The sequence below is a fragment of the Vombatus ursinus genome, unplaced genomic scaffold (genome assembly GCF_900497805.2).
Source record: "Vombatus ursinus unplaced genomic scaffold, bare-nosed wombat genome assembly UNPS02011334.1, whole genome shotgun sequence".
Lineage (NCBI taxonomy): Eukaryota > Metazoa > Chordata > Mammalia > Diprotodontia > Vombatidae > Vombatus > Vombatus ursinus.
Window position 1 is genome coordinate 4,517,732 of NW_020951112.1, and position 13,417 is coordinate 4,531,148.

General features: G+C 39.8%; 1 protein-coding gene across 13 annotated transcripts in view; it reads left to right on the forward strand.

Annotated features, from left to right (window-relative positions):
- Positions 1-13,417, forward strand: part of ANKS1B (ankyrin repeat and sterile alpha motif domain containing 1B) — a 1,327,097-nt gene that overhangs the window by 809,276 nt on the left and 504,404 nt on the right. The window lies entirely within an intron of this gene.

Consider the following 13,417-nt stretch of genomic DNA (forward strand, 5'->3'; position numbering starts at 1 on the left):
CTTCTTGCCCTGTGGAACATGTTGATTTGGAGCCATGATTTACACACACACACACACACACACACACACACACACACACAAACACAAACACAAATGTGCATGCTGGCAGTAGCTTGTATGTCAGTACAATTCCAGTGGATGGTATGAGAGTGACAGCCACATTATGTCTTTTCTGTGTGTCAGAAAGAAAAGATGTTCTACACCCCTGTGGCAAGCATACTTTAGCCCATAGTCTAATCATATCTGCAGTAGAGTGAGGCATTTCTTAATGAGCTTTCCAGATAGTTTTTTCCTTTTTGTCCACAAGGGATTGAGGCTTAGGATTTACCGCCATGCCCATAGAGCCTTGAAAGGTTATCTAGCCCCATTGTCCTGCCTTTAGGCAGGATTACACCTAAGCTACTCTCTGCAATGCTTGGGCTCTGCTGGTGCACTGGTGCAACATACATTATCTCTGTCTTTAGAAATTAATGCTTGAAAATAAAATTGGGGGGAAAAAAACTAATGGTACTAAAGAATGTGTGCTATCCTGAGTCATAGAAGAGTGTTAGAAAAAGAGAAATACAAAGGAAAACATGACCACTTTAGGAAGTCTAGATATCGGGCCAAACCTCTGGCTGAAAGTGGGGTCTCAATCCTCATGCTTTGCCAGAGTACCGTCTCAAGTCAAGTCAGATTCTTGTTGTTGTCATTTCAGTCATGCCCAACTCTTTGTGACCCCTTTTGGGGTTTTCCTGGCAAAGATGCTGGAGTGGTTTGCCATTTCCTTCTCCAGCTCACTTTACAGATGAGGAAACTTAGGCGCACAGGGTTAAATGACTTGCCCAGGGTGACCCAACTAGTAATTTTCTGAGGCCAGATTTGAACTCATGAAGATGAGTCTTCCTGATTCCAGGCCCAGCACTCTATCCACTGTGGTGCCACTTAGCCGCTCCAAGTGTTTACTGTGTGCCAGGTATTAAAAGATATAGCCACTTAACAAGCATTTCTTAAATATTATCATGTTATTATTAATATATTATTAGTAATTATGATTAATTCCTATTATTGTCATTACCATGTGCCAAGTACTGTGCTAAGTTCTGAGGATAAAAAGAACGGCAAAAACACTGTCCTTGCCCTCAATGAGTTTACATTCTAATAGGAGAGATCACCAGTGCCTAGCATGATACTATGTACTTTTTCTGTTTTGTATTTTGAGTGTATGGGTAGCCAGGTGGTGCCATAGTGCACAGAGCACCAGTCCTGGAGTCTGGAAGACTCATCTTCCTGAGTTCAAATCTGGCCTTAGACACTTACTGCCTGTGTGACCCTGGGCAAGTCACTTAACCCTATCTGCCTCAGTTTCTTCATCTGTAAAATGATCTGGAGAAGGAAGTGGGAAACCACGCCAGTATCTCTGCCAAGAAAAGCCCAAATGTGGTCACAAAGAGTTGGCCCCAACTGCAACAATCGAACAGTACTGGGTATATGCAACTCCCAGTGAGGAACCTCCTTCTCCTAGCATAGGTTGGAAGCTTCTCTGCAACTGCTAGTCTTGGGGATAGCATAAGACACTGTGAGGTCAAGGGACTTACCCTACGTCACACACCACCAATGTGTTTCAAGGGCAGGACTTGAATTCAGGTCTTCTTGACTCTGAGGCAAGCCTTTCTATTACAGGGCTATCTAAACATTATATTTTCTTTGGAGTCTAGGGATTACTCGGCACTAGATACTTCATAAATGTTTGTGGAATTGAAAATTATTCCTGATGAATTTAAGTGAGGCATAAGAGGCATCTTTGTCCACATGTTCAGGGGATATTTTAAAAAGATCCTGATGTGAAAGAAAATGGACTGTAGCATATTACGTTACCACCTCACCATCAGTCAGTCAATCAACAAACATTTATTCTATCTGTGTGTGATACACCTATCATGTGCCAGGCACCAACCCCTACCTTCAAGGAACTTATATTCCATTAAACATTCATTAAGTGGCTACTTTGGGCCAAACACTATATTAGCCTTTGGAGAGACAAAGACAAAATCGAAACAATCACTACTCTTGTAGTGTTTATAGTCTGGCTAGGATTGACCCCCGTCACCTACATATCAAAACATATCAAAATAGAAAACAAAACAGGTATGGAGTAATTTCAGAGAAAAATAACTAATATCTGGGGAAAATCAGAAAAGGTTTAAACTGAACCCCGCAGAGAATGAACCGAGGATTCCAAGAGGCACAAGTGAGGAAGGGGGTGTATTCTAGGAATGGAGACAGCCATGTAAGAGGTATGTTTGTTAAGCTGAACTGAATTAAACCAACTATATATCTCCTTTGCTTCCATCACACTCTTCCTGGCACTAGACGTAAATCCTCCCAGTAGAAAGTAAGTTACTTGACGGCAGGCACTGGGTTATTTTTCATGCCGATAACTGTTTACCTTGCACTTAGTAGGCATTTAATCAGTGTGTTATTAAATTGAATGTATTTCATTTAAATTGAATCAAATCTGCATCTCTGGTGTTTGCCAATGAAAATGCCAGACAGCACAACTCCTACACTCTCAAGGACTGGGCAAGGGTGAGCAGGAATCATGGCCAAAGCATTTGCTAGACTTCTCAGGCATCTAATCCTAAAATGCCTTAGTCTTTGGAGGTATCTGGCAAGCTACGGTGCATCGTTCCTTCCAGAGGACTGAAGGGGATTGGGGAATGAGATGCATATCCTGCCTGCTCAAGCTAACCCAGCCAGTTTGTTAGCTAGCCCTGAGCAGGAATCCTAACAGAGGCAGTAGAGTGCAGGGAAAGTTTGTTGGATTTAAAATAAGGACATCTGGATTTCATTCCCAGTTCAGAAACTATAACTTTGTGACTCTAGACTAGTCATTTTCCTTATCTGTGAAATTTCTAGTCCCACGTCTAACTCTGTGACCGAGGCAAGTTACTTAGTTTCTATGAGCCTGAGCTTATCTGTCTACTAAATGGGCATAATAATGCCTTTGGTACTGACCTCATGAGGTTGTTGTGAGATCAAAAGACGTAATTTATATAAAGGTCTCTGCAAATGCTAAAATGATCTATTAATGTGAGCTGTCACCTAAACTCCCTGAGAACAGGATCTGCTTCATTTTTGTATCTGTATGCCCCAGCACTTTTCAGTAGGCACTTAATAAATGCTGATTGACCAATGGATTGATTAATATTACACACACACACACACACACACTCTCTCTCTCTCTCTCTCTCTCTCTCTCTCTCTCCCCCTCACACATTCACACACTGCCTACCTCACAAGGTTGCCAGAAGGATCATGGAGCATGGGAGAAGGCATGCTGAATTAGGAGCCAAAGAAAGCAGTGGAGCTGTCCTGGCTTTGAGCAGAGGGGCAGAAAACACCAATAACTCTGCCCGGTGTAAAGAGCACAATTTAGAGGCACAGTACCTGGGTTCATATCTTGACTCTGCCACCTTGGACAAGTCACTTCAGTGCTCTGAGTCTCAAGTTAATTGAATTAGATGACCTCAGAGGTCCCCTTTAGCTCTAAATCTGTGCTTTTGTGTTGTGGGGAAATCATTTTGTAAATCTGTAATTTGGGGGGCATCTAGGGGAGCACTATAGTGCACAGAGCACCAGGCCTGTAGTCAGGAAGACTCATCTTCCTGAGTTCAAATCCCCACTCAGACATTCACTAGCTGTGTGACCTTGGGCAAGTCACTTAATCCTGTTTGCCTCAGTTTCCTCATCTGTAAAATGAGCTGGAGAAGGAAATGGCAAAACCACTCCAGTATCTTTGCCAAGAAAACCCCAAATGGGATCAGGGAAGAGTTGGACACAACTGAACAATAATAACAACAAAACCTAAAACTTTTCAGAAATATGTATTACTATTAAAAGCTGATTAGGGAGGAGTGGCCCTAATTTTCCCCCAAAGTTAGGTGTAGTGAGATAGAAAGACCTCAAGAAGATCCTAGAAAGTGATTAGGATTAATCAACAAACACTTATTAAGCACCCCCCCCTTTGTCAGACACTGTTCCAGCTCTAGGGATACGAAGGCAAAAGTAAAAATAATCCCTGCCCTCAAGAAGCAATCATTTTAATAGGGAATACATGCAGATAGATAGATAGATAGACAGACAGACAGACAGACAGACAGACAGACAGACAGACAGACAGACAGATAGATAGACAGATAGATAGATAGATAGATAGATAGATAGATAGATAGAGATGAGATGAGATATATAAACTATGCATACAAAGTAGAAACATGGTAATCATGGCAGTTGGAGGGTAGGAGGAGGCACTAGCAGTGAAGAGACCCAGAAGCATCCTGAAGAAACTGGAATTCTAGCTATGTGGGAGGATAGTTGTTTGGTTGTTTTGTGTGGTTTTTTCTCATAACTGAAACTACAAGTGACTTCCTTCCTGTGTGTTTCATTGCAAATGTGCAAAGGTTGTGCATTCATTTCTAGCACATTGAGGATTAGTTTAAACTTCTTCGGCAACAGTGAGTACATGAAGCTGGAGATTCAGAGAGAGTCTGTATTTGAGGGTCTAGTCCAGAGGTGGGTAGCTTTTCCCCAGTGCCATGCCTGGCTGCCAACCCTTGCTCTTCTGGCTTTCAAAGGCATAACAGAATGGTGATGGCCACAGATTAACTATTTCCGGGTAGAAATGAGGAATGATGGTTCTGGGCTTTCACAAGTAGAATGGAAGGGTATATGCAGGGATGTGGAGGTAAGCATGATGGAGATGACAAGGGAGGGTCTATGTCACTTATATCCATAGATTACATTGGAATTCTTGATATGGTGATGAGACCTGGGAACTGCCACAGAGCTATGTGCCGCGTACCCTTGTTGCATGCTAACTATAGATAAAAGTTAGATCCGTAGCTTATGAAAAGCTCTCTAAGACCTAGGGCCATTTTTTTCCTACAGTCTCCAAATTATCTCCAAGAATTAGACATGATAGGTAAATTTAGAGGATGTTGTACCCTTTGATCTCATTTATCTGTAACATTCTATGGACTCTATGCCGTATTCAATGGATTCTCATGACTCAAACATATTATCTTTGGGGTCTTAAAAGGTGTCCAAAGACAAGAGTGTTCTGAACCAATGACTTGTTTCTGAAGCATTCTGTTTTCCTAAAGAGAAGTACTTGAGTTCACTTATGAAGAAAAATACACAATCAGTGAAAAAAAAAAACCACTGACCATATAATAGTAATAGATAGCATTTGTATGTTGTCTTCAAGTTGTCAAAATACTTCACTTCCATTTTCCCATGTAAGCCTTATCATAAAATCTAGAGCTAGTTATGCCTTGTTATCTCTTCTTGCAGATGTGAATGAAAGAAAAAGTGTTTGCTATGTGCCTAGCACTGTGTTCAATCTTAAATACCCATACAAAGGCAAGAACAAAGACAAAACTGGACCTCCAAAGTCCATGTTGTAAGAGTGCAAGACATCGCATAAAAGGCAGTGGTTCCAGGGAGGGCTATTTTGTTTGGAAATAGAAGGTCAGTGAGTAGAGCCACGGAGGTGTAATATTGACATACTCTTTTTAGTAGCAGTATTGATTTGCTTGGGACTCCAGAACTAGAAGGTGGTTGAGGAGGTTGGAAGAAAAGTAGCAGAGGGTCAAACACAGTAGCAATGCATCTGGTAGGGAAATGGCCAAGGAGCAGAGTGAAGTATGGCTGGAACCTGCCTAAATATAGTGGACCCCATGAGGCACTCAGGACAGCAGGGGATCCCAGAGTAATTTATCTGGGCCAAGTCACAAGGCACCCAGAGAGAATGTGGTGGTGGATCCTAGTGGAAACTGAGGCTCAGAGATGAAGCTTAGGAAGTACCCAAGGCAGGATTTAAGCTTAGGTCTCTCTTGGCTCCAAATCCAGTAATCTATTCGCTACACCACAGTGCCTTTCCATAAATAGTAAAATTATGATCACTTTTATGAGAATTTATGCATGCCTCAGGGTGTGGTTGCTTTGACTTCAACAGCAATTAACTTAGAATTGCATCCAGAATATCAAATAATACTCTAAGACATGCTTAGTATTGGGAGTTCTGACTCTTAATCATCTTTAAAAGGAAAGTTACATATTACATATTATATATGCTGTAAATAACTTAACATTATTCTTTAGAACAAAAATGCCTAAAATTAGGAAAATCTTTTAAAATAGATTTTAGTACCAAATTTTAAAATAGCTTCCTAAGAGATAGATCCATTCAGTCACCAAAAATGTTATCACTGATGGCAACTTGGAAATCCTCATTTTATACATGAGAAAACTGATTCCTCATAGGGTGAAGGGACTCACCCCAGGTTGAAGCCTAGGGGTCATCTTCAACTCCGCACTCTTCCTCATTCCCCACTTGAGGCAGATGCCAAGTCTTGTGTCTGCAATCACCCCCTCATCTCTGATAGCCATCCCTTCTTTTTCACTGATACCACTACCATAACCATGACCTCACAGTCTCACACCCAAACTATTGCAATAGCCCCTTTCTTAGTCTCCCTGCTTCCAATCTTTTCCCTTTCTACTCCATACTCCGCTTAGCTGCCAAAGTGGCACTCCCATGTCACTTCATATGCAAAAATCTTGAGACTCATTTTTGACACTAGGATAAAATAGAAACTCTTCAACCCAGTTTTTAAAACCTTCCACAACCTGGCTGCCATCTACCTCCCCAGTTATTTCCTAGAACTCTCTTATTATGCTCTCTTTTCCAGTCAAACTGGTCTTCTAATCAGTTGTTTCTTACATAAAGCTTTCTATCCCCCGCCTCTGCAACTTTGCACAGGTGGTATCCTTGTGCCTTGAGTGTATCTCTTCCTCACCTCCCCCTGTTAGGATCCTTGATTGTCCTTCAAAGCCAGCTCAGGCACCACCTCCTACATGAATCCTTTCTTCATACCCCTAGGTGTTCATTCTCTCACTCTCTTGATGCTACTTTGCATTACGTTGTGTTTACTCATCTCTATAGATGTTGAATTCCTCAAGTAGAAGGTAAACTTCTTCAGGTTAGGGATTTTTTGTTTGGTTGGTTGGTTTTGTGTCCCTATTGCCTAGCACAGTATGTTACTTAGTATTTAAAAACTTCTAACGAATTGTGTAGATGACTCTCTGTATATTTCGGCAGTGTATACTAAAAGGAGGCAAGATGATGATGGAAAATATGTAGTGTGGGATGATGGTAGTTAATACGGTTAATATCTGCAAGGCTGGCATATAGAGAAAATGTAGGAAGTCCAATCACCATTTTCCAGTTATGGTATTTATCTTATTTATTGTCTCCTTTCTTTCATCTTCCTTCTCGAGGCCTTTTTTTTAAATTTTTTTTTTTATTTTTAGGCAATTGGGGTTTAGTGACTTGCCCAGGGTTACACAGCTAGTAAGTGTCAAATGTTTGGTCTAAGGTCGGATTTGAACTCAGGTCCTCCTGACTTCAGGGCCGGTGCTCTATTCACTGCACCACCTAGCTGCCTCTTCCAAGCCTTCTAAGGATCTTGAGTCAATTAGAGTTCGATGAGTCATTTAGACTGAAACTTCCATGTTTGCTTGTTTGTTTTTTTCAATTCAATAGACAAGATACTGCAATGTTTCTTGAAGGCTGATTCTCATCTCTGCAGTGTCACAAAGGATCATAGTATAGCTTTAGGATTCCACAGGCTTCATGGAAGGGTTTCTTACTGAGTCCCTCCACTTCAGACTCCCTATTTCTTTTGATATCATCCCCATTATCGAAGTCACCATGACTCCAAACCTTACTGTTGTCATTGACTCTTCCCTTACCCTCACCTCCCACATCCTATCATTTGCTAAATCCTGCAAAGTCTTCCTCTAAGGTAGTGATTGCATCCACCTCCTTTTTTTTCTCTTCTCCTGGCCACTGTTTCTAGTTTAGGCCCTAATTACCCCCTCACCTGGATCATTGAAAGAGCCTCGAGATTGGTGCCTCAGCCTCTATTTATTTCCGCTTCTCCAGTGTATCCCTCAAAGCATTTTCATAGTGTATCCTCAGTTTGGCCTTCAACCCAATCACATGGACAACATAGCCCACGGATGTGACATCTGACATAGATCTCCTTCTCTCCCATTCCCTTTCTCTCTCCTCATGTCTCTCATGCTACCCTCAAATCAGCAGGTCCAGGTTGTTTTTTTCCTATTCATTGGTTTATTTTTCCCGAGACAGGACCAGCCACTGTGGCTACAACTCAAACTGTTTTTCTCAGGATCATAAGGGTAACCTTGAATGGGGGAGATAAGACAAACTTCTACTATCACCACTATAGATCCTAACCAACTATTAATATGTGTCCCATTTATAAAAAAATCAGTGATAATAACACCATTGACTCTCTAAAAAAATAATTTGTATTGCTATCTTTTGTTTTTATATCACCAAAATTTCTTAGCATCTCTGTCCACTTCCCAGAGAGCCATCCCCTATGACAAACAATATTTCAAAGAAAATAAAAGGAAAAAGGAGAAGAGGGGGAAAAGTCTAAAAATATGTGCAGTGTTCCCTAGCCCTGGACTTCCCACCTCTGTAAAAGAGTGGGGTGCAGATGTCTTCTCTTTTATCTCTTTTTAAGACCGTGCTTGTCATTTTGCGGCATTCACTTTTGGTTGTTTTGTGGTTATTGATGTACACAAATGCATGAAAATAAGAATAATCAGTCAATCAATAAGCACTTATTAAGTGCCTACTGTGTATCAGGCACTGTGCTAAGTGCTGGAGATACAAAAAGGGGCAAAAGATAGTCTGTACCCTCAAGGAGCTTACAATCTAATGGAGGAGACAAGAAGTAAACAAATATATTCAAAGCAAACTATATATAAAATAAATAGGAAATCATTAAAAGAGAGAAGGCACTAAAATTAAGAGGGATTCAGAAAGGTTTCCTGTAGAGATTGTGTATGTCATCCTCTATGCCTAGGAATGGCATGACTTTCCTTTGGAATTCTTCTTTTTCAAATAGCCACAGCATAAGTGCTGCCATCACTGGGAAACCCTCTTTGGTCTCATAGGACCATAGGACTCATGGACCTCTAGCAGGAAGGGACCTAGTTCAGTGCCTTCATTTTACAGATGAAGAAACTGAGGGCAAGGAGGTTTACACAAGTGATTTCTTCCTTTTATATTCACCTATGCCCCTTTTCTGGGATCTCAACTATATATTTATCATACAATAAATTATTTTATTTTTATCTGTACATTTAACTTATCCTGCTGGCTATCTTCCTCCATCCCTTTCTCAATCTCTTGCTCTTGATAGATTGAGCTCTCTCTCTGTATGTGTGTGTGTGTGTGTACACACACACACACACATACACATGCATTCATATATACATGTGTGTATATACATGTATGCATATGTGTATGCATACATATAAGCATGTGTATATGTGTGTATAAACACACTATACATGCATATATATACATTATATATATGTATAGTTTGAGTGTGTGTGTGTGTGTGTGTGTGTGTGAACATCCTCAGTGCCTTGGAATAGTATGTCTTATTTTTGAAATTCTTTATTTAACAACCAAAGTATAAATACTGCCACTGTTATGAAGAGCTATATATATATAGATATATAGATATATATACACACACACATATATATGCATACATATACATACATAAATATAAACGTGTATATGTATGCATGTATTTTTTAATGTTTTAATATAATATAGAGATCTATATATAGTGAGAGAAGTAGCTGTTAAAGCTACCTACATATTAAGCTGTTAAAACTTAAAACTGGACTAAGACTTTTGAGACAGACTGTATATAAAAGGCAACGACTATGTCTTATTCCTTTTTTTTATTGCCAGTGCCTGGCACTGTGAATTGTACAAAGCAGGCACTTAAGTTTTTACAAGTGGAATTGAAATGTTCTCCTAGGTTAACTTGTTCTAGAGAGTGATTTTAATGATAAGAAAGACTGAATACTTTCATACTGAATTCTACATGGAAATAAAGAGAAAATTTGACCTTGGAAGTCAGCCTGTCCTTTGGAAAACTAATCAAATGTGGCAGCAATATGGCATTAAGCTTAAGTTAATAGATCTAGAGAATTTCCGTAGTGACTTACCATCGAGAATATTGCATAGGGGAATATTGGGTGGAAGGACAAGGCGAAGGTCCCTTCCAAGTCTCTGATTCACAAGCAGCACAAAATGCATCCTCAGGTCAGCTGGGAGGTCATGCTGGTGGTGGGGCAGCAGACATCCAAGAATACTGTGAGGTTGCTACTAGGGGAGTTTGGCATCTCTGGTATAGAGGATTCAATGGTGCCAAGCTTCCACAGAGGCAGTGAGGAGTACTGGGCAGCACACCAGACTTAGAATCAGGAGAGATAAATTCAGATCTCATCCAGATTAGCTATGGGGCCCTAAGCAGGATACGTAACCTCTGAATATCCTAGGCTACTCTTAAAGACTCATATACTAAGTGGAATGAAATATGTTACAGTATGAAGAAACAAAATCTGAATTCAAATTATGGGTCTTTTGCTTCATGTCTGTGTGACCTTAGGTAGTCATTGTACCTCTCTTGTTCTCGGTCTTCTCTTCTGTAAAATCAGTAGGTTGTACTTGATGGCCTCTGAGCTTTAAATCTCTGATCCTGGTAAAACATTACCATCTCACTGTCCTACAGAGAAGCTTGCAATGCCTCTTCTTCGGCAGAAGTATCCTGCAACTTGAGAGGGAAAGAGAGACACAGCTCTGCCTAGCAAGGTTATGGCTAGGAACTGAAGCTCAAAGGGTAGCTGAATCACATGCTTATATGAACAGTTATGGTCATACCAATGTGGGTACACAGTGATGAATGTAGAAGCATCTGTCTTATTAGTTTTAGGGGAAACCTTTTTTAGTGGTCTCTTGTTTTCATGCTGTATTCATGCTGAAAAAGATGGGATAATAGATTTATCTATTAGATAATAGCTAAAAGTGACAGCTATATGGTGTGGTGGATTGAGTGTGGGGCCAGGATTCAGAAATACTCTTCATGAGTTCAGATCTGGCCTTAGATGCTTACTAGTTGTGTGAGCCTTGGCAAGTCACTTTACCCTGTTTGCCTCAGTTTCCTCATCTGTAAAATGAGCTGGAGGACATGGTAAATCATTCTAATATCTTTGCCAAAAACAAAACAAAACAAAACAAAAAAAATGGGGTCACGGAGAGTCAGACATAACTAAACAACAGCTACAACAAAAATAGCTAAAAGAAACCCTGAGGCACCTGAGTCCAAGCCCCTCCTTTTACAGGTAAGGAAACTGAGGCATAGAGAGATTAAGTGACTTGTTCAGGATCATACAGCTAGTATCTGAGGCAAGATTTGAATTCTAGTCTTCCTGAAGCCACCTAACTGCCTCTAAAGTGAGAAGACCTTAGCTAAATATCAATTTTGACACTTTGTAACTGCCTAGGTGACCTTGGAATAGTTAGTTAACTCCCAGGTGCTTCACTCTCTTTGTCTAGCAAATGATGGAGTTAGGCTATCGGGTGTGGGGGACCTGTGACCTCAAGGCCACATGAGGCCCTCTAGTTCCTCAAGTACAGCCCTTTGACTGAGTCCAAACTTCACAGAACAAATACCCTTAATAAAAGGATTTGTTCTGTAAAACTTGGACTCAGTCAAAAGGCTGTCCTCAAGGACCTAGAAGGCCACATATAGCCTCAAGGCCGTAGGTTCCCCACCCCTGGTAGATGATGTAGAAGGTTTGTTCTCACTCTGAATCTACTGATTGATTGTGATTATTGAATTTAACTGGAATTCATAGGGCTCTCCTAAATAAGAGAGCAAGCAGTTTTGTTCAGTAAAGTGAATGTTGGATTAGGAGCTTCAGGACTTAAGTTCAAATACCATTTCTGTAACTTACTACCTGTGTTATGTTGGACAAGACCATCTACACCTTAGTTTCTTCATGTATAAAATGAATGAGTTGGATTAAATGACCTCTTAGGTTCCTTACAGCTCTAAGTCAGTGATCCTGTGATTCTTATCTGAAAGCCAATCACAAATTATATTATGTTTAAAAAAACCATAGGCACAAACAATATTAATATTAAATGAATATGCTCCAAATGGTTTAACATGTGCATGCATAAAAAAAACCAATTCACTGAATTGTTAGATAGGTAGAAAAAACAGCAACGGTAGGAGGATTTGATATTCCTCTCTCAGAGTTGGACAAATTTAACAGAAAGGTAAATTAAAGGTAAAATATAGAATTGAACAAATTTTTGGAGAAGTTAAAACTAAAATGACTTATGGTGCCTTCTGAATGGGACCACTAAAAAATAAACATTTTGTTCAACAGATAGCATTTTTGCAAAAATTGACTGGTCATAGAGAAATGATGGTCATAGAGAAAATACTAATTAAAACCTCAACAGTTTTTGCTTTATAGTGGATCATGAAATTTTAGAATTGAATAAGACTTAATTTAGTCCAACTACAATGAATAACCTCTGTAACATTCACAGCAAGTGATCATACAACCTCAACTTGAAGATCTACAGTGATGGGGAACTCAATTCCCCTGCATTTGGGGGCAGTTCAAATGGTTAGTTCTGTTTGTTAATCAAAAATCAGCATCTCTCCGACTCTTCCAGTTCTAACATCTAGAGTCAATTCTTCTCCTTCTGCAGTAACAATCTTTCAGATATTTGAGAACTCCAATTATGGTCCCACTAAGTCTTTTCCTTTCTAAGCTAAATATCCCTAAGTCCTTCGGTTATCTTTTGACTTGGCTTTAAGGGCTCTTGCTACACTGATTATACTCTTATGAACATTCTCCAGCTTGTCAATGCCCACTCTAGGTTATGGTGTGCAGAACTTAACACACTATTCCAGATGTGGTCTGATCAGGGCACAGCATGAAGGAGCTATCAAACATATAGTTCAGTACTCTCTACATATACCACTAAAATCTAAGGGGTTTTTTTATTCAGTTTTATTGTATTTTCCATTCAAAATACTCTCATTTTCTTCTCCCTACCTCCACCCATTGAGAAAGCAAGAAAATAAAAACATTACAATATGTAAAGACACACAAAACAAATTTCTACATTAGCATATTCTAAGAAAAAAGCAAGAAAAAGAAATAGAAGAAAATATGCTTCAGTCTGCATTCTGAGTTCATCAGTTCTCTTTCTGGAGGTAGATAGCATGTTTCATCATAAAGCCATTGGTCATTGTGTTGTTCAGAGATAAAACCTAAGGTTTTAATGGGTTTTTTTTTTAATCTGAAATGTTAGCTGATACTAAGTTTGACTCAAGAAAATATTCTTCCAAAGATTCCCATGACACTTGATTATCAGAAGCAAAAATATTAGTTCTTACTGACATTTCTGAACCAGATAGTCAAGTGGTATGTTCAGAAGCTGATTGTA